General features: G+C 49.9%; 1 protein-coding gene across 2 annotated transcripts in view; it reads left to right on the top strand.

The window, feature by feature from the left end:
* Positions 1 to 24,810, top strand: part of Capzb (capping actin protein of muscle Z-line subunit beta) — a 107,816-nt gene that overhangs the window by 10,962 nt on the left and 72,044 nt on the right. The window lies entirely within an intron of this gene.

Here is a 24,810-nt window from a genome sequence, read left to right as displayed (position 1 = left end):
GCAACCACTCCGTGTATGTGATTAAAAAAAAAAGTTTTATTTCTGTGTGTCTGTGTGTGCTTGCAATGTGTGTTCTTGGAGGCTAAAAGAGGACATCTGGTTCCCTGGAGCTGGAGTTCCAGGTGGTTGTGAGGCACCTGACATGGGTGCTGGGAAGACGCCCTTCACACCTGCAGCCTCTGGCCACTATGGAACTGTGCGAGCTCAAACTCATCGCCCCATTTCCGAGCCCAGCTTCCCCATCCATAAGTGAGGGGAAAGGATTAACTAAGCATAATTGTTTAGAGTACCGTCTCTTAGGCTTCACACGTGGGCACTTGAAGTAGGCCCGTGTATATGTGCAACCAACTGATGATTGTCATGTAGACTCTCAGGCTGCTAGGCTCTAAGAATCCGTGAAGTCAGAAATCCTGTAAATCTTCAGGGCAGTCAGGCTCCAGCGTTTGCTCTCGGTCCTCTGAGTGTCACTTCCAGGCTCACTGTGCAGGGGAGCACTGGGCTAGCCTCTGCCATGGCCGTGCTGCCATGTCCTTGCCACACCTCTGTCTGCACATATGGAAGTGGAGACTTGAAAGGTTAGGGGATGTCTTATAAGATTGAATGGCTAGTACAAGGGCAGACGTGGCCTTTAGTGTAAAATGTATGTACATGTATGCTTTATATAATGTTCAAATCCATAAGCTTATCTACTTGGACATTTATCATTGTTTATGGTAAAATCATTCAAAATTCTTCTGCTTTTTCTTCCCGAGACAGGGTTTCTCTGTGTAGCTCTGGCTGTCCTGGAACTTGACTAGACTGGCCTCAAGATCTACCTGCCTCTGCCTGAGTGCTGAGATTAGAGGCGTGTGCCACCATGTCTGGCTCAAACGTGTTCTAGCTCTGTTTTGCTTTTGTTGTTTGGGCTGTATGTTGTTTTTGAGTCAGGGGCTTGGCAGAGTCTCAGGTAGAACGGGCTGATTTCGGAAGTCCCTGTAGTCAAAAATGACCCTAAATCTCTGATCACCTGCCTCCACTCGGAATCATAGGCGAATGCTACCATGCCTGGTTTGATGTGGTGCTGGGACCCAATGCAGGTCTCCTGCATCCTAGGCAGGCACTCTACCAACTGAGCCACATCCCCAGCCCCAGAAGAAACAGTTCTTGAAAGCATGGGTAACTGGTTGCTAGGCACCCAGGAGGGGTCCTCCCACTGTGTGACTAATTGGCAAAAGGTAGACATAGAACCCAGGGTTGAATCCTCAGATTCTGCACCATTTCTGTTAAATTTTAATTTGTAAAAAATTTTGAAATGGTCTTATGTAGCCCGAACTGGCTTTGAATTTGATCTGTTATCAGTGATGGCCTTGAATTCCTGCTCTTCCTCCCTCTAACTCCCAGGTGCTGGGATTGCAGGCATGCACCACCATACCCTGCTTGGTCCTGCGCATTTATATGATGAACTGGGTGCTTTGTGGGGCTTGGATCTTATTCCAGCACCACTAAGGAGAGGGATCGGGGAGGAGAGGCTGAGATTTCCAAGCCTTAAGTGATGGGCTGTATGTTGGGACAAGTGTGGGTGAGTGCTGATGGCACTGGTCAGCCCTTAGAGTTTTGCATGCATTGTCCTGCTGAGTTCCCAGAATTCTCCTGTGCACAAGATCCTTTGTTTTTAGGACCTTCCATTAGGAGTGGTGTAGTGTATATAAATTGTTAACATTGGATGAGGCAGGACTTGAAGCAGGTACTCTAACTCTGCTCTCAAATCCTTTGCCTGCAACCTCTGTGAAGTCTTAGAGTTCAGCTGGTCATATACATTATGAGGCTTGTCCAAGGACCCAGTCAAAGAAGAAATCCAGTAACAGGCTTAAACTCAAACCCAGGTCCCTTTGACCTGTGGCTCCTGATTTGTTTTCTGTTTGGGAAGTATGGATTGCAGTAACAGGGTGTTGAAGAAAGTGGAGGGGGTTCCCTAGGGGTGTGTGTGTGTGTGTTTGTGTGTGTGTGTGTGTGTGTGTGTATTATGTAGACTGATGTGGCCTCCAAAGGGTAGGTGTGAAGACCACATAGCAATCAGTATGACACATGTTCATGGCAGTCCTGGAAGAGGCAAAGTAGTCAGTGTTCTGTCAGAGGGGTCATGTGGTTAATGGGTGAAGTTCATAGGCTCTTTGCTATGTTACAGTAGACATCTGTCTCTCTGTCTGTCTCTCTGTATTCCACCTGCCCCCCCATTCTCTTCCTTTTAGGGAAGTGCCCAGGAGTGAAACTGTAGGGCAAAAAGCATAGACAGTTTCCCATGTTCTTCCTGGTCACGTAGCCCAGTGAGTGAGTGGAGTGCGTGTTCACCTAGTGGCCTGAGCCTGGCTGCTGTCCTTAGGGGCCCTGTGAGCTGACCTCATCCTGCCTGCCTAGAGCAGGCTTCACTTCCTCCGTCTGGCAGTCTGCAAGCTGAGAGGACCCCTTTCTGCAGAGCTAGCCTGTATTCTTCCCTACCTAGCTCCCTGCCAGAGCTGCTGCTTGCTGGCTCTCCTTTAAAATGGTTTCCTTTTTTTTGGGGGGGGGGAATGGATGTTGGGGCTCTAACCCAGGGCCCTCATACTAAGCATGTGCTCTGCCACTGAGCTGTGCTCTCCAGCCCCAGTTACAGTCTTTTTGTTGTTGTTTCTGAGACAGGGTTTCTCTGTGTAGCCCTGGGTGTCCTGGAACTCAATCTGTAGACCAGGCTGGCCTCGAACTCAGAGATCCACCTGCCTCTGCCTCCCAAGTGCTGGAATTAAAAGCGTGCAATACCATCCGGCTTGGTCACAGTCTTTTTTTTATTATCTACTTAGTATGTAACTCTCTGTGATGATTTGAGTGAGACATCTCCCATAAGTGTCTGGTGTCCCCTTTTGGTGATTGTTCAGGGAGCATTAGGAGGTGTGGCTTGCTGAAGGAAGTATGTCAGTGGAGGTGGGTTTTTAAGGTTTTGGATACTCTCCCCACCCCGAGTTAGCTCTCCCTGTCTCCTGCTTGTAGTTCCAGATGTGAGCTCTCAGCTGCTGCTGCAGCTGCCTGATGCCTGCTACCTCTGCTTGGCCATCATAGACTAACCTGGAACCAGAAGCCCAAATAAGCCCTTCCTTTTATAAGTTGCTTGGTTGTGGTGTTTTATCACAGCAGTAGAAAAGCAACTGAGAAACTTGAGTATTTTTGTGGAATGCCATTTGTGTGTGATGCCAATGAATTGATACTGGACACACCGGCAGTATAACATCCTGGCCCTTGTGTGCTTAGGGACTAAAGCATTAGCAGTATTTTTAAATGAGCAACTCAGCAAAGCATGCATAAGTATGAAAATGTACCACAGAGGCTGTGAAAGGGGCCGTTTATTTACAGGGGGAGCTACAGCAGGGACACAGCATCATTTTCCAGCGTGTACCTGTGAATGATCATGAGAGCATCAAGAGTACAGTCGCCTTGTCAACAGATCCAACAAGCCGAGCAGGCGGGATATTTCTGGGAAATACTGTGTCCACATTGAATGTTCATATATATATATATATATATATATATATATATATATATATATATATATATATATTCATTCTTTGGTTATTATTTCCTAAACAATACAGTAACCATGTGCATGTAATTTCTGTTATATTAGTACTGTCAGCAGTCTAGAGTGTGACAAGGACTGTACAGGAGGGCCAGGTGAGCTGGCACACGGCCATAATCCCAGCACTCAGGAGGAAGAGGCAGGGAGACTTGGGGTTCAAGGCCAGCCTTAGCTATGTATCAAGTTCAAAACTAGACTGGCCTGCATGAGCACTGGAGAACACAGGCACAGACAGACATACACAAATAATAAATGAAATCTTAAAAACGAGGGTGAATACACTGCGTCATGCTCTGTGAGCACCTGTACTGTGGTACCTGGGGGGGTGGCATGTGGGTGCTGTATTAGCTACTTTGCTGAGATAAAATACTGTGAACAAAAGCAACTTCCAGAGGGCTAGGGGTCCACAGTGTCAGGGAAGACATGGCATGGTGGCAGGAGCAGAGAGCCCTCAGAACTTATCTTTATCCATACAGGAAGCAGAGAGCGAACAGCCAGTCAGGAAAGGCTGTAAGCCGTCAAAGCCCGCCCTGCAGTGATCACTTCCTCCAGCAGGGCTACATGTCCTTAAAAAAAAATGTTCCACAGCCTCCCGAAACAGCACCACCAGCTGCTGGAGACCATGTGTTCTACCCATGAGCCTGTGGGGGCTGCTGCTCATCCGGATCACCACAGGTGGGGAGGTGGGTGGTTCAGTAACCAAACCCTCTTGGATACCAAAGGACCAACTGTACTGATTTGGGAGTTCAAAATAAGTTTTAAGGCAACTGTGGTGATGCCTGCCTTTAAAGTTGGCATCTGGTGGGTGAAGCAGCAGGGTCTTAGGAGTTCAGGGTCATCCTTGGCTACATGGTGAGTTTGAGAGTAGCCAGGGCCTTGAGAGTCCCAACCTGGAAAAAAACAAAGCTAGATATGGTACCCCACACTTGTGGAGCAGAGAAGCTTTGCAAATTCCAGGCCAACCAGGCCCACTTAGCCAGACCCTGTCTGTAAATAAATAAATGATAAAAATGTTACATGTTGTCCAGATTGGAAAGCGTCTGCTCATACGTGTGTCCAGAAGCCTGGCTTGTGCACCTCTTCCAGGCGGAAGTAGATACAGTGGCGGCTTTAAAAATAGAATTGAAAGCTAGTCATGACACTGCATGCTTTTCTAATCCCAGCATTTGGAGGAAACAGGCACAAGTTCGAGACTAGCCTGGGCTACATAGCAAGACGCTGCCTTAAATGAAGTAAGATTTAAGAATTTTCTATGTGTTTTGTTTAAAGATTTTCTTATGCACTTAATAATTCTGTGTGGGCTGGAGCACAGCATACATGTAGAGGTCAGAGGACAACTTGCAAGGGTCAATTTTCTCCCTCCACCATACTGAGTCCAGGGATCAATTGGTCATCAGACTTGGTGGCAAGCACCTTTACCTGCTGAGCTAGCTCACTGGTCATTGTTTTGTTCATTTAAAAAAAATTGATTTATTTTATGTGCATTGGTGTTTTTCCTGCATGTATACCTCTATGAAGGTGTCAGATACCCTGGAACTGGAGTTACAGACAGCTGTGAGCTGTCATGTGGGTGCTGGGAATTGAACCTGGGTCCTCTGGAAGAGAAGCCAGTGCTCTTAACTGCTGAGCCATCTCTCCAGCCCTTGTTTTGTTTGTTTTAAAGAATCTGCTTTTTTACTGCAGCTTTTATTTTTATCTTGTGTGTATGTCTGGGGTCTGAGTATATATATGTGCACCACGTGCATGCAGGTACCCCCAGAGGCCAGAAGAGGGCATTGGATCTACTTCGAGGCAACAAGTGCCCTTAACCAGTGAGCCATTACTCCAGCCCAGTTGTTTTGAGACAGTTTTGCTTATCAAGCTCAGACTGTCCTAGAAGTCTCTGTCTTGTCTCAGCTCCTCAAGTGCTGGGATGACAGGCCTGGACCACTGTATCTGTTTCTGCCACATGCTTTATCTTGTGTTTGGGGGAGAAACCTGATCCCTGTAAGTACTGGGATTTTCCAGTGAGTGAGTGGGAGCCACTTTCTTGTCTTGAGGTTTGTGCTTCCAACTCCCAGAGTTGGTCTAGCTCCTCTGGGGTCTCCTGGGGATGCTGAGACCTTGGGTATCCTTGACGGTTTTAGATGAAGGCTCTGTTCTTTTTTTTTTTTTTTTTTTTTTGGTTTTTTCGAGACAGGGTTTCTCTGTGTAGCTTTGCGCCTTTCCTGGAACTCACTTGGTAGTCCAGGCTGGCCTCGAACTCACAGAGATCCGCCTGGCTCTGCCTCCCGAGTGCTGGGATTAAAGGCGTGCGCCACCACCGCCCGGCTGAAGGCTCTGTTCTTGATGGGACAAAGTGGACTAGCTGGTTCTCTGCTGCTCCCTCTCCTCCTCCCCCATCATTGGTGAGGGTGTGCAAACAGATATGGGGAGCATCATAAAGTATTGCAAGAACCCAAATTGTGCTTCAAGCCAAAACAGCCCAGAAGGCTTGGGCTCTCTGAACGAGGAGGTTTGAGGAGAACTTCTGGCCTCACTGTATGGGAGGTAAAGAAAGCATGTAGTGGGATAGAGAGGTGCCGTGTCATCTGTCACTGAGGCAAGGGGGGTGGGGATGGACTGCCTCCAGAGGGCTCAACTTTGGGCTAAAGGGGGCCTTCACCACAGTCCTTGAGGCCACAGTCAGGGGCATCTAGGACTCATCGACATGGTTCCACCGACTCGGTTGATGGATGGTGGTTGGGCTTTTGGGTCTGAGTGTGTTTAAGGTGTGAAGATCGTTGTTAGATAAGCTAGGGAAGAGGAGGGCCGGGGCACATCTGTGTCCACTGCTGCCCGGGACTCCCTTGCTGGAGTTCACTCAGTCCCTCTGTGACTTCTCTCTCTCCTCTTTTTGGTTTTGTTTTACCTGATGCTGGAACACACTCAGTGGTGGGGGATGTATTTCTGCAAGGTCAGCCACCAGCGCGGTGCTTGCTGGATTTGTGTGTGCCTTTATTATTAGTTTTGTTTTGTTTTGGTTTGTTTTTTGTTTTTTGAGACAGGGTTTCTCTGTGTAGCTTTTGGAGCCTGTCCTGGAACTTGCTTTGTAGACCAGGCTGACCTTGAACTCACAGAGATCCACCTGCCTCTGTCTCCTAAGTGCTGGGATTAAAGGTGTGCGTCACCACTGCCCGGCTCGTGTGCCTTTATTATTATCCAAAGTTTTTCTTTAAAATCTACTTTAGCGTCTCCCTGAAGTAGACACATCCTTAGAATATCCAGTGTGATGCCCAGGTAGATGTATTGTGTGTATGAAAAGCAGTGATGATCAAGCCTTAGTCATTCGGCATACTTGCTATGAACCTCCCTCAGACCCCGTGTCTGTCTGTCTGGATAGGATAGCTCAGAAATGCCGTGGGGTAGCAAGAACACTGCCAGGAGCCTGAAGTCCATGTGCTGTGTGAGTAATGTTGAACCATCCCCTCCTGTCCCCACACCTCAATCTGCATCTTGGACATAAGAGCCCTGGGATCCCTCCAGGCTCAAGAGTTGCAGGATGTGGGTACCTCTGATCACCCTGTTTCCTTGGAGGGCACCCTGGTGGTGAGGGCACGCAAAACACTGACCCATACATGGAGTTAATTCGTTTGCTCAGAAGGAAGAACTTTCGTGTCTTCACATGCACTTTTTGGTCCTACATGGGTCTCAGTGCTCCCCACCTGGTGGCCAGCAGTTGCTGGAATGCAGAGTAAGGAGAGTTTTGGAACCAGGCAGGGTCTTGACTCCCTCTGTCTCTCTGCCCCTTCCTCCTTCATATTGTGGACTGCTGTTAGGGGTCAGGAGTGCAGATCTGTCTGCATGTCTCATGTTTCCCCCACCCTCACCCTCAGATCTGAATGGGTGTGGCTAGTGTTGCCTCTGCTCCAGCACCAAGGCTGTCCTTTGATGTGACCCTTGGCTCTCAAGCTATGCTGCGTGGGTTTAGGTCCTGCCCCTTTCCTTTGAGCTGTGTGTCTCTGGGCTTAGCACCTGGACTGCCTCCTCCCCATTAAGGCCAGTCAGATGAGATGAAGCAGGGAAGTGCCTGTGCTTAAACCTAGCATGTAGTGGACCCATGTTGGTTTTATCAGTACTGAGGGGGCACGGGTCACAGTAAGTGCTCAGTAGAAGGTCGCTATCTTCATGTTGCTGTGCCAGGAGGAGTTGGTTTTGTTTCCCCACATTTGAGATTTCTCTGTGTAGTCCTGGCTGTCCTGGAACTCTCTGTAGACCAGGCTGGCCTCGAACTCACAGAGACCTTCCTGCCTCTGCCTCCCGAGTGCTGGGATTGAAGGCATGAGCCACCATGCACAGCTCCACATTTGATTCTTGTTGGATCCTGAACTGACCCCACCTCACAAGCTGTTCCTGCCAGAAGCACAACAGGAAACCAACGTGGACCATACTGCCTGGCTACATGTACGCATGCGTGCACAAGGCTCTGTAGTTACAAGTCTCAAAAATCAGGACATGGTCCTGGCCCGCTTGGGCCGCTGTAACAAAATATGTTAGACTGGACAATTTATAAACAACAGACGCCGCCTGCTCTCAGTTCTGAGGCTGGGAAGTCCAGAGGCAAGATTTGGTGTCATAGTCACAGAGAAAGCTCTGCTGCCGCCTTTGTCGCATCTGATGGGAGAGGCCGAAGGGTCTCCACACTGCTTTCAGCCTCTTTTTAAGGGCTGGCCTCAAACTCACAGTGTAGTGGAGGGTGACCTTGACTCCTCAGATCTTCTTGGCTCCACCTGCTAACTCGGGGATTGTTGGTGCTCACTGTCGTATCCTGGCTCCACTGTATGACACCCGAGTCAGGGTTAGACTGGCTTCTCAAGTATTTCAGAATCATTCAGGCCCTTTCTGTGCAGCTTCTCGGGAAGACCCAGTACACCACTGATTTCTGTGGGCATCAGAACCTCTGTATCTGCGTGTGCCTGGGGACCTGTTCACCCACCTTTTCATCTTTACAGCTGTCTACCCTGTTCCGTTCCTTTTTATTGCTATATAGATTACAAGGCATTCTATGGCATGGGTGTAGCTTTGGGGTTGCTTCCAGTTGGGGAACATTATGAATAATTTAACCACGAATATTCATGGATAAGTTTTTGTGTGGACTCTTCCCCCTGCATTTCTTTACGAATAATAATCAAATGCTAATTTTATGTAGAAAGTGTGTCCTCTGTCCTTTGAATAGGTTTGCTGCTGGATGAGAAAACTGTCACTAGCCCATGTTTCTCCAGATTCCAGGAGCTCAGGTGCCAAGTGGCCTCCCAGTTCCTAGAAAGGGTGCCAAACCCGCCGGACCCCCAGAATGGGGTGTGACCTTGGTCTTGGGGGGTGTTATTTCTGTCAACAAGGCTTGCTCCCTGGATTGTCCTGTGTAACCAGGCTTAGCTCTACACTCTGGAAGTGGAGCTGAGGGTGAGGTTATGCTGGCCTTACTGGGGTCATGGGAGAATTTTGGCATCAGAGTTTACATGTAAGGAACTTACGTACTGGTGCTGGAGAGATGGCTCGGCAGTTCAGAGCACTGGGTGCTCTTCCAGAGAACCCAGGTTGGATTCCTAGCACCCACATGGTGCCTGACAACCTCCTGTAACTCCAGTTCCGTGGATGTAGTGCCCCCTTCTGGTTCCTTTGGGTACTGCACACATATGTAGCGACAAAGCACTCATATCCATAAAAGTAAACAATAAATCTTTGTTAAAACTTTTTTAAGCCAAGCTCTGCTTTAAGTTTTTGAGACAAGATCTTCCTCGGTAGCGTTTGACTGCTTGGCCTCCCTTTCTCATCCTTTCTCATCTCGGATAGCCAGGCTTACTTGGTATTGGTTCTGTTAAGAGGCAAGTCTGACTGTCTTCCCAGGCTGTTTTTCCTGCCTCGTCCTATTGGCGGCTGAGACTATAGACACCCACCACCGTGTCTGGTAAACGGGGCTGTTTTAGTTATTTCAAAGTAGATGAAGTAAACAGGCAAATGTTTTGATTTGTTTTTTCCCAGTGTGGTTTTTGGCTCAGTCCACTTGCTAAAGCCACAGGTAAATGCCATGTTGCAGAGTCGGAAGGGGTCCATCATCCTTGCCCTCTTCAGGTCTCAGTTTCCCCATGTGTAAGGGGGGTATTGGACTGAATGGGCTTTTTGTTTGGTTTGTTTTTTTTGAGACAGGGTTTCTTTGTGTAGCCCTGGTTATCCTGGAACTGGTCTGTAGATCAGGCTGGCCTTGAACTCAGAGATCTGCCTGTCTCTGCCTCCTGAGTGCTGGGATTAAAGGCCTGCGCCACCACTGCCCGGTGTTGAATGAGCTTTTTAAAGCCCCCTTTATGTGTCATTTTAATGGCCGTGTCCCTGACAGCACCAGTGGTCATAGCCTTGCTTATTGATTGCCCCGTGTTGTGCCCAGTGTAGTGGGAGAGACGAAGTAAGAGCAGTCATCTGTTTGAGGGTAGCAACTTAATCTCCGCTCATCCATCCCAGCTAGGTGTTGTCATCCTGCCTTTATAGATGGGGAAATTGAGATTCAGGAGGTTAAGTCATTTGCTTATTGTCACGCCCAGGGTTGACTGTGGCATTCAGAGTCCCTCCTGGGTTGCCAGTTGATGCTCAGCTCATCCGCTGTTAAGTCTGTCTATGCAACTGCAGTGCCCATCTGAGAAATAGATGCTCCACATCAAAAACTCTGATTTTAAAAGTGAAACTCACTCTGACTTGCTTTCTTTTCTTATGCTCGGGTTGGAGGCACTGGTTCTTTCTGTTTAGGGTTTAGGAATGCTGTGGCAGGCAGGTGGCTGCGCAGACCTTCTAAGCATCTCCTGTCCGCTGCAGGCCTGCCTCTGCTGCAGTGCCCTCTTGGGGGCGCTGCTCAGCACAGGCTGGGTGAGGCTGCTCTGGCGGCAGCTCCATGGAATGGCCGTGGGTGGGGAGGGAGAAGAGGCAGAACTGGATCTGTCAGTATTCTCCGGTTGCCTGCCTGTCCCAGAGGGGTAGAGACCTGCCTTAAGGCTCCTGTCCACGCTAAGACTGCTGGCTTGCTGGCGCAAAGTTGACTGCTACTTCTCCCTACTGGCAGGTGACATTGTGCAAGTCACTTGGCCTCTCTGAGCCTGTGAAGATTCATTTTCTCATCTCCCAGCAATCCCTGTGGACACGTGTGGTGCTGTGCCAGAGCCCCCAGGACTGAATGCAAGAAGGCAAACACGTCTTCTTGTGGCAGTGGGGTCCACAGTGTCAGTAACCTCCTTGGTGAAGGTTGTTTTTAATTACTTATTTTTATTTGCATTGGTGTTTTGCCTGCATATATGGATGTCTGTATGAGGGTGTCAGAAGCCCTGGAACTGGAGTTATAGGCAGGTGTGAGCTTCTGTGTGGGTACTGGGAATTGAACCTGGATCCTCTGGAAGGGCAGTCAGTGCTCTTAACTGCTGAGCCATCTTTCCAGGTGTCCCCCCCCCCCCCCCCCCCCCCCCCCCCCCCCCCCCCCCCCCCCCCCGCCAAGTGAGGTTTTGAAGAGAATGTGAACCCCTGGCCCCACTGCTCTGGGTTCTCCTCTCCAGAGATGAGTAGTTGGTTCCTGCAGGTCAGTGAGCCAACAGATAACATGCAGATGCAGGTATGAATGCATGTGCAGATAGAGGTGCTGTAGGCGGCATTCATTCGTGGGCCTTTGGATATGGGTGGCCTATGTGACCCTGGGTAGGAACAGGACTCCTCATTCATGAGGGACTGCCAATGTCCTCACAGTTCCAGGCCAGTGCTCAGCCCTACTAGGAGTCCAGGAGGTGATATTTCTTCCCGCCAACCCTTCACCTTTGGAAGAAGAAATTTTGCACCGTAGGAACTGTCAAATAGGGTCTGGGGGACTGAGGAAGTCAGTGGGAAGTTTAGAAACTGTTTCAAAGTGGGTTTCTTCCTCATTTTCTCTCCGAGTACTGTCATAAGCAGTGCTGATGGGTTCCGAGCAGCATGTAAACGTGTAACTGGAAAGATGAAATCGTTCCTCTCTCCTACTGTCAGAGATGCCGTGCGCATGTATGGAGAGGCAACCCTTGGATGCACAGGGCCCTCAGAGTCAGAAGAGGGCATCAGGATCCCTTGGAACTGGAGTTACAGGCAGTTGTGAGCCGTCATGTGGGTGCCGGGAACTGAACCCCAGTCCTCTACTAACCACTGAGCCATCTCCAGTCCCCTTTCACAACTCTTAATGCCACCTGATTAATTTTGGAAGTATCATGTCAGTTGGGAAAGGCTCCAGCAGTGTGTCAGTCTGCGGCTGGGTGTTTGTCTTGGCTCCTGGTCCCCTAGCAGGAAATGTGTTTTAATCGACTGCGCTTATTGGTTGTCGTCAACGCTGTTTCCCCACCTTGGAGCCATGTGTGTTCTATGCCTCAGACTAGAGACGTGTGGATGGCAGAGGGCTCCCCAGGTGTACATGGTGGGTTATACGATGCCCTCTGAGTGCCACTGACTGGGAAATGAGAGCTGCCTCATTAGTGGGAATAAAGGCCGGAAGCAAGTGCCATGGGCCTGTCTGCAGTCCCCAGGGTCCTCTGTGATTTCCGTGGCTTCTTCCACTTTCAAGTGTTTTGTGAATTCAGTTGAAATTTGATCCATTACAGTATGACCAAGGGCCTAATTAGCCAGAAACTTCAGGAAATTCATAAATTAAGAGTGCATTAGTTGCAGTGCCCCCGCCCCCCCTCGTGAGTGATTCTGATCCCTTTTGTTTTGCCTTGCTCTCCTGCCGCACTTCAGTTCCAACAAGACTTGGCTAGAATGGTGACTTGCCTCCTGCCTTGCCGGGATGGGATGGGTTAAAAAGCTAGGCTTAGTTTCTGCCCAGCTCTTGGGCCTCATCCCATCCCTCAGTCTACACCTCACCAGTCTCCGGGTGCTTAGGTTGAGTGCTGGTGCAAATCCTGGAGCGGGCCCCCTCGACATGAGCGTGGCAGCCCTTCTCAGTGCCTCTCTGTCCCATGGCCTGGAGGAAGGGTGCCACATGCCAGCATACCCACTGCTCAAGTTGCGCTGAGGCTCCACGTCGGCGGCTTTCCCTCTCCCAGTATGATTTCTGTGTTTTTTTTTTGTCTTGGCTTGTGGATTCCCCGGGTCTGAGTGGTTCTGGCCACAGATTCCTCTCTTCCCTTTCTCCAAATAGACCACGTGCATCGACCAAGTGGAACAGTCTGAGGGTTTCACGTGGCAAGACAGTCCAAAACGAACTCTGCACCAAGTCTTGCAGGAGGAGGGGTGGTTCTGCAGCCTGCCTGGGGGAGTGGATTTGCAGATTAAGAGTACCTGTGATAAAGAACCTAAGACTGGGGTCTTAATTCCTTCCCTCCCTCTCTCCCACTTCCCCTCCCTCCCCTTCCTCACTCCCTTTCTTCCTGGGATTGAACCCAGGGCCTTGTGCTAGGCAAGTACTCTACACTGAGCTTTGAGGCCACTTTGTTGGAAAGATATTTCTGCATGCCACTCTCTGTATGAAACGAGAGAGGTGGTGTTTTGAGTTTGTTTTTGTTTTTAAGTTCCAAGTAGAGCAGCTGGCCATGCCTTGGATTTACATCTGGTCTTCTCGTGAGGGTTTTATTAATATCCAGAGAGTTCGTGTTTTGTTTTTTATCATACGTTTGGGGCTGGAAAGATGATTCAGTGGGTAGAGGCGAGGTGCTTGCTGAGCAAGCCTGACCATCTAAAGATGGCTCCCCAGAACCCATGTAAGGGTTGGGGGAGAGAACAGACACTGCAGTTGCCCTCTGACCTCTGTGTATACACCGCCACACACAATGAAATGAGCTACACCAATAGCATCATGCAGTGTTAACTTTAAATGCAAAGCCTCTGGAGATGGCACCTGTGGCCATCAACCATCATGTCTGCTGCTGTGTCTGTCCACTTCCTGCCTTTAGTAGGGGTGAGCTAGGTTCCTTTTCCTGAAGAAGAGAACTCTCTACTGTGATGTCTTTGATGATAAGAAAAATGTTGGTGAGCTGTTGCTTCTGGCCTTCTTTTGTACATCTCAAGAGCTAGGGTGTCTCTCCCTGTACCAGCGACCATCCCCATTCTTCCAAGTTAGCACCCATGCTCACCATTCAGGCTTCCCGGCTAATGGTCGTTCTGAATGGTGTCGTTCACCTTGATGAATGAGAGCAAGAACAGAAGAGCCAAGTGCTCATCTTGGTTCATCCAAAAGGGCTGGCAGACCTATAGTCCAAGGACACTGTCACAGCCTGCAGAGTCCATCAGAGTATCCTCTAAGCCAGTAAGTCCCGATTCCAGGGCAAGTTATATAGGTGGGAAAAATAAGGACCAATTCCCTTGCTGGTGCCAAGGGCTTTAGAAAGTACTAGATATCCCTCCTTCCCTCTAACTGTTTTCAGCATACTCAGGCCATCTGTCTCCCTCCCTCCCTCCCACCTGAACCCAGAGCCTCATGGATGCTAAGTATGCTCTCTCACATTGAGTTCTCTGCCCTCAGCCCCTCGTACTTCCTAGACCCTTTGCTTTCTTTTGGATGGACACCCTTCTTCACCTGACAAGAGGCATTAGCTGCCTCTCTGTACCACTCAGTCGGACTCACAATCTGACCTAGGCTCCGGTCCTCACCCAGGATGCTTGTAATTGCTCTGCAGCTTGGGAGCCGATAGCCCCTGCCCTGAAACCCCACCACCACCACCACCTTTTCCGTATCAGAGTGCAGGCATCTGACTTGCCATTGATGTCTGGGCTCAGCGAGGCCTCAGGTGGCACAGTGTGGAGGGAAATCAAGTCTGCCCATCGTGGGTTTGGCGTGGCATGAGGCCCTGGGCTCCAGCTGTGGGAATTGCTATCTAGGCAGAAGGAATATAGCATGTAGAACAATTGTCCTCAAGAGCTCAGTGAGGGAATCCCAGGTGGATGGTGAGGTGGGCAGGCCCTCCTAGTCCCCTGAGACCAAGGGCAGGTGTCTCTTTTTCCCAAGGGCCCTTGAGGCTCCTCAGCACTGAGGACTAGCCAAGTCTAAGTCTTGGGAAGCTTGCTCTGCCCAAGATAGAAAGGAGGAGGAAGGGTGGATCAGGTGTGGCTCCATCAGGGGACAGCTGTGGTCACTGGTCAAGGGATTGGGGATGGAGAGAAATAACAAAATAATTAGAATAATCAAGTCAGGCTTCCTCGTAATATTACTGGCATATAGTATATGCTCAATAAATATTCACTGGTGTTTGCAAATGTAACTGCTGAATTTAGGGTAGTGTTTTCAACCTTCCTAGTGCTGCGACCCTTTAATGCAGTTCCTCATGTTGTGCTGACCCCCAACCATGAAACTATTTTTGTTGCCACTTCATAACTGTGATTTTTCTACTGTTACGAATCATAATGTAAATATGTGATCTATAGGATATCTGATATACAACCCTGTGAAAGGGTTGTTCTAACCCCAGGGGGTCATGACCCATATGTTGAGAACCATTGGTTAGTGTGTTTTTAAAAGTTGGTTTTAATATCGATGTGTTGAGGACAAGACCCTTTCCAATCATTAGAGATGACAAGCCACAGGAATGAGATGGTCTAGAGATGCATTGTCTGCCCCCCAGCCTCAGCTTGTCACTGAATGACCCTGTGTCCCTGGGCCACTGTTGAGCTATACCCAGGGACAGCAGGCCCAAGCACTGCTGAGGGACCAAGCCACTGAGGGGCAGCATGCATGGGTGGTGTGACGATGCTGCGTCTGCCTCTGTGAGCTCCATCCGTCCCCGCTCTCTCTGGTAGTACAAGGGAAGCTCATGTGCCTGTTGATTACAGAATAGTTCATTTTCACTCTGGAACTAGCTTGTATGACATCTGTGCCCATGATTTCGTCTGCCGTAGTCTTCCTTCCCTTCCTCTGCCCCAACACTCTTGAGTCCTGCCCCTGGGACTGAACCCCAAACAAACCCTGGGTATTTTGAGCAACCACACCACCACCTGGGTTGCTGAGTTGGACGATGTCCTTTAGGCCTTTCAGCGAAGCAGAAACAGCTGGTGGTAAGGAGAACACAGCCACAGCCCTCCTGTGGCTGGTGGCCCTGCAGTGTTGAGTATCGGTCAGTGATAACTTCTGCAAACTTGGTAATTCAGCAGTCTCTCCTTGGCTGCAGATGAGAGCAGCCCCCGCAGGCAGGAATGAGTCATGTAACAGCAAAGATGATTTTTACCAATAATAAACATCTTTCTGCCATTCCCGAGGCAAACATCAGCGGTCATGTCACTGGGGCCTGTCCAAAACAAGCACTGTGTTCGTGTCTGGAGCTTAGATGCCTTTCCCTCGAGCTGGCCTTCCCTTTCTTCAGGAACACAAGATTTTCCACATAGCAGCCTGAGTATCAGCCTTGAAAGTGTGAAGGGATGAGATTCAGGGTTTTCCTTCCCAGGACTCCTGTGCCAGCCTCTGCCCTTCTGGGCTCTGTTTTCTCATCTGGGCATATGAGTTACCTATGATGATGGTCTCTGTGTGCCCTTCCTCTGCTGGCACTGTCAAGGAGCTGCTTAAGGGGGCTTTTGCACTCAGCTCCTGCAAACATGCTATGTAGCAAGCTTAGCTGGCATCACATACAGCAGAGCCACACTCTCAGGGGCCCCACGGTGAACTGGAAGGGAATTTCAGAGTTAAGCAGTTCTGTGTCTCATGGATGAGCCGCAGCAGGAAGTCTGCTTGGGAATGGAAAGAGCCCAAGACGCTCATGGTCCTGCCCTTCCTCGGGAGTGCAGGTGTGCTGTGGTGTACTGTTGTGTGGTCAGGAGACAACGTTGGAAAAGCAGCGCTCTCCTTCCATTGTGGGTTCCGGGGTTGAGGGCAGGTGTTCAGGCATGTGTGGTAAGTACTCTTACCTGCTGAGCCATCTCACTAGCACCATGGTCTGGTTTCTTAAGGCAGGACACAACAAGCAAGTCCTGCTCCAATGTCAGGGTGTCAGTCCCTGAGAGTACCTGTTTGCAGGTGTGCTGGTATTGTTTTGCATAGGGACATAGTCTCCCAGTTGTCAAGACCACCACCCATAGTGGCATCATCTTCTTTACCCTTCTGGGCTTTCTCGGGGTTGAACTTTTGTTCAGTTTGAAAGAGCTGGGACCTGTGGCCCCTTCCCCTGCCTAGACTGGACTGGAGCCTTGATGATCTGCTGTAGCTGTGCCCACAGGCGGCAGTGGTGTGTTGGACACAGCCTTCTGCTAAAGGGGAGAGGCGGGTGGTGCCTTAAGCTTTCTGATCACAATAAAACAGGAATCACAAAGCTGGGTGTGGCAGAACATGAGGAATCCCAGCACTCCAGAGACCGAGGGCATTTGGATTATAAATTCCAGGTCAGCCTGGTCTTACAGGGAAAACAGAAGAGCGCGATAGTGAAACTCAGGCAGAGCCCTTGCCCAGTGCAGTGAGGCCCCGGCCTTAAAACTGCTTGTAGCTCCAGTTCCAGGGAATCCATTGCCCTCTTCTGACCTCTGGTACCGGGCACACATATGGTGCACACATATACAGGCAGACAAAACACTTATAAACATAGATCTTAAAAACAAAGGAAAACATACTAAAAAGAGAAGGGTGCAAACAGCTGCCATGAAAACTTTTCCTCCTAAGTTAAAGTTCAACTGGTTTAGAGTGTGAGCGGCTTGTCCCAGCGGAAGGCGGCTCCCTCTGTCTGGGCTGGGGGTGCTGCAATGGTGGAGGGGGTGTGGCCCTTGGAGGGCAAGTGGATGAGAAACTACACCCCCTTCCTCTTGTCCTGCTCATCTTCCCCAGCCGCTTGCATAGGGGCAGCAGGCTGGTAAAGGAGCTGGTGTAGGGCAAGCCTCATTCGAATCTCATGGGTTCAGTCTTTGACAGGCCTTGTGACTGCAAGCAGGCTCCCCAGCCTCTCTTCCAGAGGTGGTATCTGTTGTGAAGACTCATGTTTGGGACCCCTCAGGACAGATGCCATGGTAGATGGTGTGCCAGGAGCTGCACCAGAGTTCCCTTCTGTCCCTAATCATCATGGTGCTGAGATTCAGTGGTGGCATTCCCACTGTGTGCCTGAGGGGAGGAAGCGAGTTAAGTAACTTCCGTCTTAGCAGCCCTGCCCTGGTCTTGTGACAGCCTGGCCTGAATGCCCAGTCACAGAACTGTTTGCTCTCTAAGGTCTTAAAAACGAACGCTACAGTCACACCCTGCTTTTGTGGTTGTGGAAAAGTTAGAAACCTAGGAGTGTACAGCATAGAGGATAAACCCTGCCTCTTCCCACGGCCTGGACAAGACATGAAGGGTGTTTCTCTGGCCTTTTACTTTTTATCTTGGTGGTCGTATGTGTGCATAGATGCTGTTTTTTTTTTTTTTTTTTTTTGGTTTTTCGAGGCAGGGTTTCTCTGTGTAGCTTTGCGCCTTTCCTGGAACTCGCTTTGGAGACCAGGCTGGCCTCGAACTCACAGAGATCCGCCTGGCTCTGCCTCCCGAGTGCTGGGATTAAAGGCGTGCGCCACCACCGCCCGGCTTCATAGATGCTGTTTTTAATAAAGAACATGGTTACAGACAGTAGGGCAGAGTAGTTAACATTGTGGTTCTGGGTTCAGATTCCATTCCAGCTCCACCAAGTACTAGCTGCATAGTTTGGCAAGTTTTTAACATCTCTGCCTCAGTCCCCTAGCCTAGGAAATGGGAGTGATGCTGGGACATAGTTTCTAAATATTCCTCGGGCTGATTGAGCTCACCCATGAAGTGCCTGCCTGCAGTACCCCTCGCTGCTGAAAGTGCAGCCTGCAACTCTCCCTCTAAAATGGCATCGTCGTGTATGTATATTATGCTTCTTTAAAAAGCATGTGTCAACGCGTAGCTCACCTGTGGAGGTCAGAGGACAGTTGTGGAAGTTGACTCTTCTACCATGTAGGTCCTGGGGACCCCTCATGTCAGTCAGGGTTAGCAGCATGTGGCTCTGTCCCTTGAGGCATCTCAGGGGCTTGACTGTGCTTGCTTTATGCATCCAGTCTTTCTCATTTGTACTGTGCTGTTGTGTGGACATTCGGAAGTTCTCCCTGAGACCTGCTTCTCCTGCCTTGAGCACCCTGGCATACGATGTAGAGGTGTCTTTAGTTTGAGACTGGCACGGAGGGCCCTGTCACCATTTCTCAGCCCCAGTCCTAGCGCCTCCTTTGCTGGCTGTCATCAGACTCTCCAAGAAGTCCCACTTTGTTCTTGTAGCCCTCAGGGTTCTGACTGTGGAGTGTGACCTTTTAGCCCTGCTCAGTGGCACACAAGTATGGTTTGTGCGTGCGTGTCAGCCTCCCAGAGACTCCAAGGTCAGGCGTTTCTGTGGCCACAGAGCCGCTGGGGTTTCATCTGCAAATGAAAACCACCTGGCCAGCTGCATGGGTCAGATGGGAGCCAGATGGGAGCAGTCAGGCGGGCGGGCGGGGCAGCCTGGGGCAATGGCCAGTGGTCTCTTTCCACTTCCTATTGCCTCTGCTGCCTTTCACCCTTGTCTCCTGGAGTTCCAGGTAGTCCAGGACTAGGCAGCCACCAGCCCAGAAGATGTGAACCAGAGCCTGAGCATGCTGATGTGCCCCTCAGGTCCTGGGGAGAGGAGCAGCAGGTGGCCAAGTGGCTGCTAGGGTCAGAGCATGGCACAGCAAAGGGAGATGGGAGGGGGTGGAACAGCAGAGGCGGGGAAAGCTGTCTCTGCACCCGGCACCAACAGTCTTCGGGTGTGAGAAGACCCATCGCAGCAAAGCCTCCCTAGGAACCATGGTGGCTGAGTGACAGGTGGTTGCCACACTGGGGAGTAAAGTCAGTCTGGTCACCAGGCAGGGGGAATTATGTGTGGTGATATCTGGTGTTGTCACAGATGAAGGAGGGTGGGACACTGCATCATCCATCCTTTGGTCTACACGGTCACAGTAGGAACCGGGTTTGACTCATGCATGGTTCAAAGAGGAACTGGGGTGGGAGATTTTTTCTGAGTGAGATTTGTGGATTAAAAGGATGAGGGAGGCACTATACGAATTTCTATCTCTGAACTATCTTGGAAAGCAGAGTACTGGGGCTTCTAGCTCTCAGCCCTCAGCCCTCTGCTGTGCTGAAGGGGACTTAGGACGCAATGGGGATGCGAGGTCAGAAGGAGACAGTGGGTGATGAGATTTGTTTGTTTTTTGTCTGTTTGTTTGGAGGGGCAGTGCTGGTATTGAACCCAGGCTCCTGAGCTTGCTAGGCAAAGGGCTTTTCCACTGAAATCTAAACTCCTGCTGTAACCCTGATAGTCATCGTTGGGACAGCACTGTGATGGTTTGCAAGCAGCTGGCGCTGTTTGGAGTGAGGTTTATGAACGGGGAGACAGAGGCCTGGGCTGAGCTTGGGGGGCACGTGCCCGCCAACTGAGGTCACATGGCTGTGCCACTACATCCCCACAATACTTGGAAGAAGATCCATGGAAAGGTCTAGGGTCCTTGCTTCCCCAGGCCTCCTCAAAGACAAGGTCTAAGGCTGCTGACATCCCTTGGCCACATTTAAACTCATTCCCATAGCCTTTCCAGTCCTTCACACTGAAGACAACCAAAGTTTTAAATGCTCACAGGAGAGGTGTTCTCGTGAGGGCTGAAATATGGACCCATTATAGTCACCAGCATGACAGGTGTCATGTTTGGGACAGTGAGGTTGTACATTTGGAACATATATTTGGTATTAGAACTTTATGTATGGGCTGGAGAGATGGCTCGGCAGCTAAGAGCACTGGCTGCTGTTCCAGAGGACCTAGGTTCAGTTCCCAGCTCCGTCTTCTAGTATCCTCGGGCACTAGACACAGGTGGTGCACAGACGTACACGCAGGCAAAACACTCAACACTTTTTTTTTTTGTCAATGTGGCTGAGCTAGGTATGGTGGTGCACGCCCTTAATCCCAGCACTCAGGAGGCAGAGGCAGGTGAATCTCTTTGAGTTCGAGGCTAGCCTGGTCTGCACAATGAGTTCTAGGATAGCCAGGGCTACACAGAGAAACCCTGTCTCAAATAAACAAACAAACAAACAAACAAACAGAAAGTATCTGGAGAAAAAAGAGCCCCCCAGAGAGGGCTAGGTTGACAAGACCCAGTTGACAGATGGATTGTAGTCTTTGAGAGTCTGACAAGTTCTGCTGTAAAAAACTCAGGGTTGAAAAGATGTAGAAAAGCAGCATAGAGCGCGCCACATCCTGCCTCCGAAGAAAGGGTGCTTTCACTCACTCACTCAGGGTTAACTATTAAGTTCAGTTATGCTGTTTGCGTGTGCCCTAAGTATTTGCGTGTTAACACTGCAGATGTAGTAATGGCTGCAGAATGTGCAGTTGCCTGTCTGTGTTGGGAGGCTGGTCTCCATGTCCTCACTGCAGGGGCAGCTAACCTTGGCCAGTGCTGCCTTTGAGTAGAGCACAGAAGGAAGGGAACCTGCCGGGTGGCGGTGGCGCACATCTTTAATCCCAGCCCTTGGGAGGCAGAGGCAGGCGGATCTCTGTGAGTTTGAGGCCAGCCCCGTCTACAGAGCGAGATCCAGGACAGCTAAGACTATATAGTGAAGCCCTATTTAGAAAGAAAGGAACATTCTAAAAGCATTTGATGCTTAATTGCCAGTTAATTCCTGAGATTGTGCAGGCATCCAGCTGGTCTAGCGTCTGATCACCAAGCCCTCTCTGTACTGCATTAGTGCATCACATCATCAACGCCCTTCATGTCTCCACTTGCATTACTGTAGTCTTCTTCATTTCAGCTTTCTCCCGTCTCCTCCCCTTGACTTGAGCACTTGCACAGCATCCACAGCACATCTTGACCCGGTGGCTCTGCAGTTCTGTTGAAGGAGAGCCAAGTGTTTTCAGGCCTCCAGCACACAGCGTGTCCTGAGCTGTGTGTAGCACTTAGGCACGTGAGCTGCCGCTGTCTCCATCTCCACTCCTCTCTGCAGAGAAGATGGTCTCTTCTGTGAGCCTACCTTCTCCCAGGCCACGTGCCAGTTGGAGCTGACCTGGGGATCTGGTGAACCTCCACTTGATGTGCCACACGCTCCTGCCCTGGACTGCTGGCAACAGAGCCCTGAGCCTCGGCTGCCTCCCTCAAAGAGGCACCATCGACTCTAGTCTTGTGATTGTGGTTTTATTTCTTTCAAATAAAAATTCTGTGTTCAGTGTACAGTGCAGTTCTGTAAATTTTTAGTAACTGTACAGAGTTGTATAACCATAGCCACAGTCCAATTTTAGAATGCTTCCCTCACCCCGAAAAGAGCCTTACACCATTTCTAGTCATCTTCATTGCCCCCCCTGCCCCAGGGAGCCACTGTTTATAGATGTTCATATATGTGGATCATGTGGATTGTATTTTAAAGTAGTTGGTAGCGTTTGTGGAGCTGAGAATTGAACCTAGGACCTTATGCATGCTAGGCGAATGCTCTACCACTGAGCCATATCCTTAGTCCCTAAAGTAATTATTTTGCTCTGAAAATAACATCTGTCAGAAAACATTTGCAAGCGGTAGAGACCAGGCTGTCAAATGGCTATTTCCTTTGGGATGTGTGAGTAAAGGGATCTTTTTGGGGTGAGAGGCATTGCATTTGTATGTATGTATGTATGTTTTTGCGATGCCTTACCTTTTTACAGAGATCACACCATGCATACATACATACATACAAACAATCAGGAAAAAATGGTAAATGGAAGAGTTTCTGTTTTACTTGTGGAAAATGCAAAAAATAAAATAAAGAGATTTGCCAGGCTTGGTGGTGCACACCTGTAATTCTGTCACTAGGAGGCTGAGGCAGGAGGATCACTTTCAAGGTCAGCCTAGGCTGTACAGGGAAACGTGTTGAGGTGGGAGAGAAGAATAATTTACTCAGCATTTCCCTTTATGGGCAAAACCTCTTTTACATTTTGGTGTTTTCCCCCAGTGTTCTCTGAACATATTTTTTAGCAAAGCAAGTTTTCCACCTCCCCCAACAGCATCACCTAACAGCTTTGGAAACTTCCTGTTAATGATCACAGGTTGCAGTGTGTTATGTTATCATTGTACGGTACTACACTTGTTGGAAATCAAGGTTGCCTTCACTTTGGGCTGTTACAAATATTGCTGAAATGAACATGTTTCATGTCAGAGCCTCTTATACAATCTTTAAGAATTCCTGAGTCTCAGGGTTGGTGTCCTTACTCTTAAATTGTTTTTCTTCCCAATTTGAAACTTAGTTGCACAACTGCTTTCTAGCTATCTTGTCTGCATTTCATCTAGTCCTTCAAAAGGCTTACGTGGTGATTGGCTTGGGATCCCAGGGGGCAGCTCTGTAACGTGAGGCTGAGGTAGGAGGATAGCTAGCGAACTGACCTCCTGCGGCCAGGGCTGCTGGGGATGGCAGAGACGGAGCTGGTGCACTGGCACAGAATTTTGCTGTTGAGACAACAATTTGGCCTTTGGCAGTTTGGTTCCTAATTTTAAAGATCCTATCACAGTGTCTGACACTCCAGAAGCATTCAAGCATCCAGTGCCTTGTCTGAAGTGTTCAGTTTTGATTCCTCTGTTTTGTTTGTTTGTTTCCAAGACACCTGGGGATCGGGTGAAATGGACAGGGTTTCTCTGCATACCCTTGGCTGTCCTGGAACTCACTCTGTAGACCAGGCTGGCCTTGAACACAGACATCCGCCTGCCTCTGCTCAAGTGCTGTGATTAAAGGTCTGTGCCACCCGCCACCACCACCCAGTAGTTTTATAGTTCTGGTGATGGCTGCCGTCAGGCATCTGTTGTGCAGCAAGGGCAGACATGCTGCTTTGCCGCCCTCTGTGGTAGTTGCTCAGTGAGTGAAGTCGAATGTGTGTGCTGTGCCCCTCTCCCTACCCTGTCACCCTGTCCGCAGGCCGTTCCTCCATGTCTGTCACGAAGGCTCCTTTTCCTGCCCCAACCCGGGCTGCAGTGATCCTGTGTACACCCCTCCCTCACTTGGAAGCCGAGTCCCTGGGCAATGGACTCACAGTGCCCTGAGTCCCTTCCCTGCAGGGTCTGGTCGGGATCCAGCTGGTGGGCAGGACAGACAGGATGCAGTACACACTTGTTGCTTTCCTGCTTGTCACGACAGCCGCGCTCTGATTTCAGTGTCTTTTCAAAGTGTTGGAGTTTTGTGGTTTTTTCTTTGTTTGTTTTGTTTTGAGGCAGGAGCTCCCTGTGCAGCCCTGACTGGTCTGAAACTCACAGATACCTACCTGCCTGCCCCTTCCTCCTGAGTGCTGGTATTGAAGGCAGGCATGCCCCCACACCTGGCTTTGACAGTGTACCTTTTAGCATAATATGCCTTTGGGAAGTAGAGGGAGCTGGTGGAGTGGATGCATGAACGCCGATGCAGATGCTGATCCTGAGTCCCTCCTGTCTGTTGACTGTGGAGGCCCAGATCCCACAGCGAGCATGGTGGCCCCTTGCTGGGAATCCTGGGTTGTCCTTCTGAGCAGTTGGTCTTAGGCTGGACTCAGATTCACCTTTTCATTGCACACAAGGGTGGAGAGAGCTGTGAGGTTGGATTTCAGGGGAAATGCTTAATCTCCATAAAGAGTGGGTAGTTTTCACGTCACCCCTGCTAGTGTTCGTTTACAGTGCCCATTGATCATGAAGGGATCTTTTATTAATGTGCCTCCAAATGAGTGTGTCTCCACTCCTCTAGGCAGCTCATTGGACTAGTCAGTAATGTGTGTGTGTGTGTGTGTGTGTGTGTGTTCCTTTAGCTGTGGGAAAGGTTGTTGCTCTCCCCTGCTCTCCCCCACCCCCACACAGTGAGAGTGAAGCTGGAAGAGATGCAGCACAAGTTCTGGGTTAGGACCCGATTCTCTCACAAACAAACAGATGGGTGCGGAGATGGTGCGGGGTGCACTTGCCTCACAGTCACGAGAGCCTGCATTCGAATCCCCAGAACCACGTACAACCAGACGTGGTAGCACACATCTGGAATCCCTGCCATAAGATAGGATGAGATGGGAAGTGGAGACAGGAATCCCCAGAAACTCGCAGGCCAGCTCACCTGCTGAAAAAGGTCAGACATGGTGGGAGGACCAGTACCAGAGGTTGTCCTCTGATCTCTTCAAGCGCACACGCGTGTACACACACGCACACGCACACGCACACACACTTCTAAGGGCTAGATCTGTCAGGAACATGCCAAGTGGCAAGCACTGAGCCCTGGAAGAACTGCCCAGTAAGTGGCCTGAATCGGTTGTGCGTGGACGCAGGTGGAGCTGGGAACTGACTGACAGGGAGGTTGTCGCAGCTCT

The sequence above is a fragment of the Peromyscus californicus genome, unplaced genomic scaffold (assembly GCF_007827085.1).
Source record: "Peromyscus californicus insignis strain IS unplaced genomic scaffold, ASM782708v3 Scaffold_5__1_contigs__length_169319896, whole genome shotgun sequence".
NCBI lineage: Eukaryota > Metazoa > Chordata > Mammalia > Rodentia > Cricetidae > Peromyscus > Peromyscus californicus.
The sequence above is the reverse complement of the archived record's forward strand: the minus strand, read 5'-3'. Positions and strand labels throughout refer to the sequence as shown.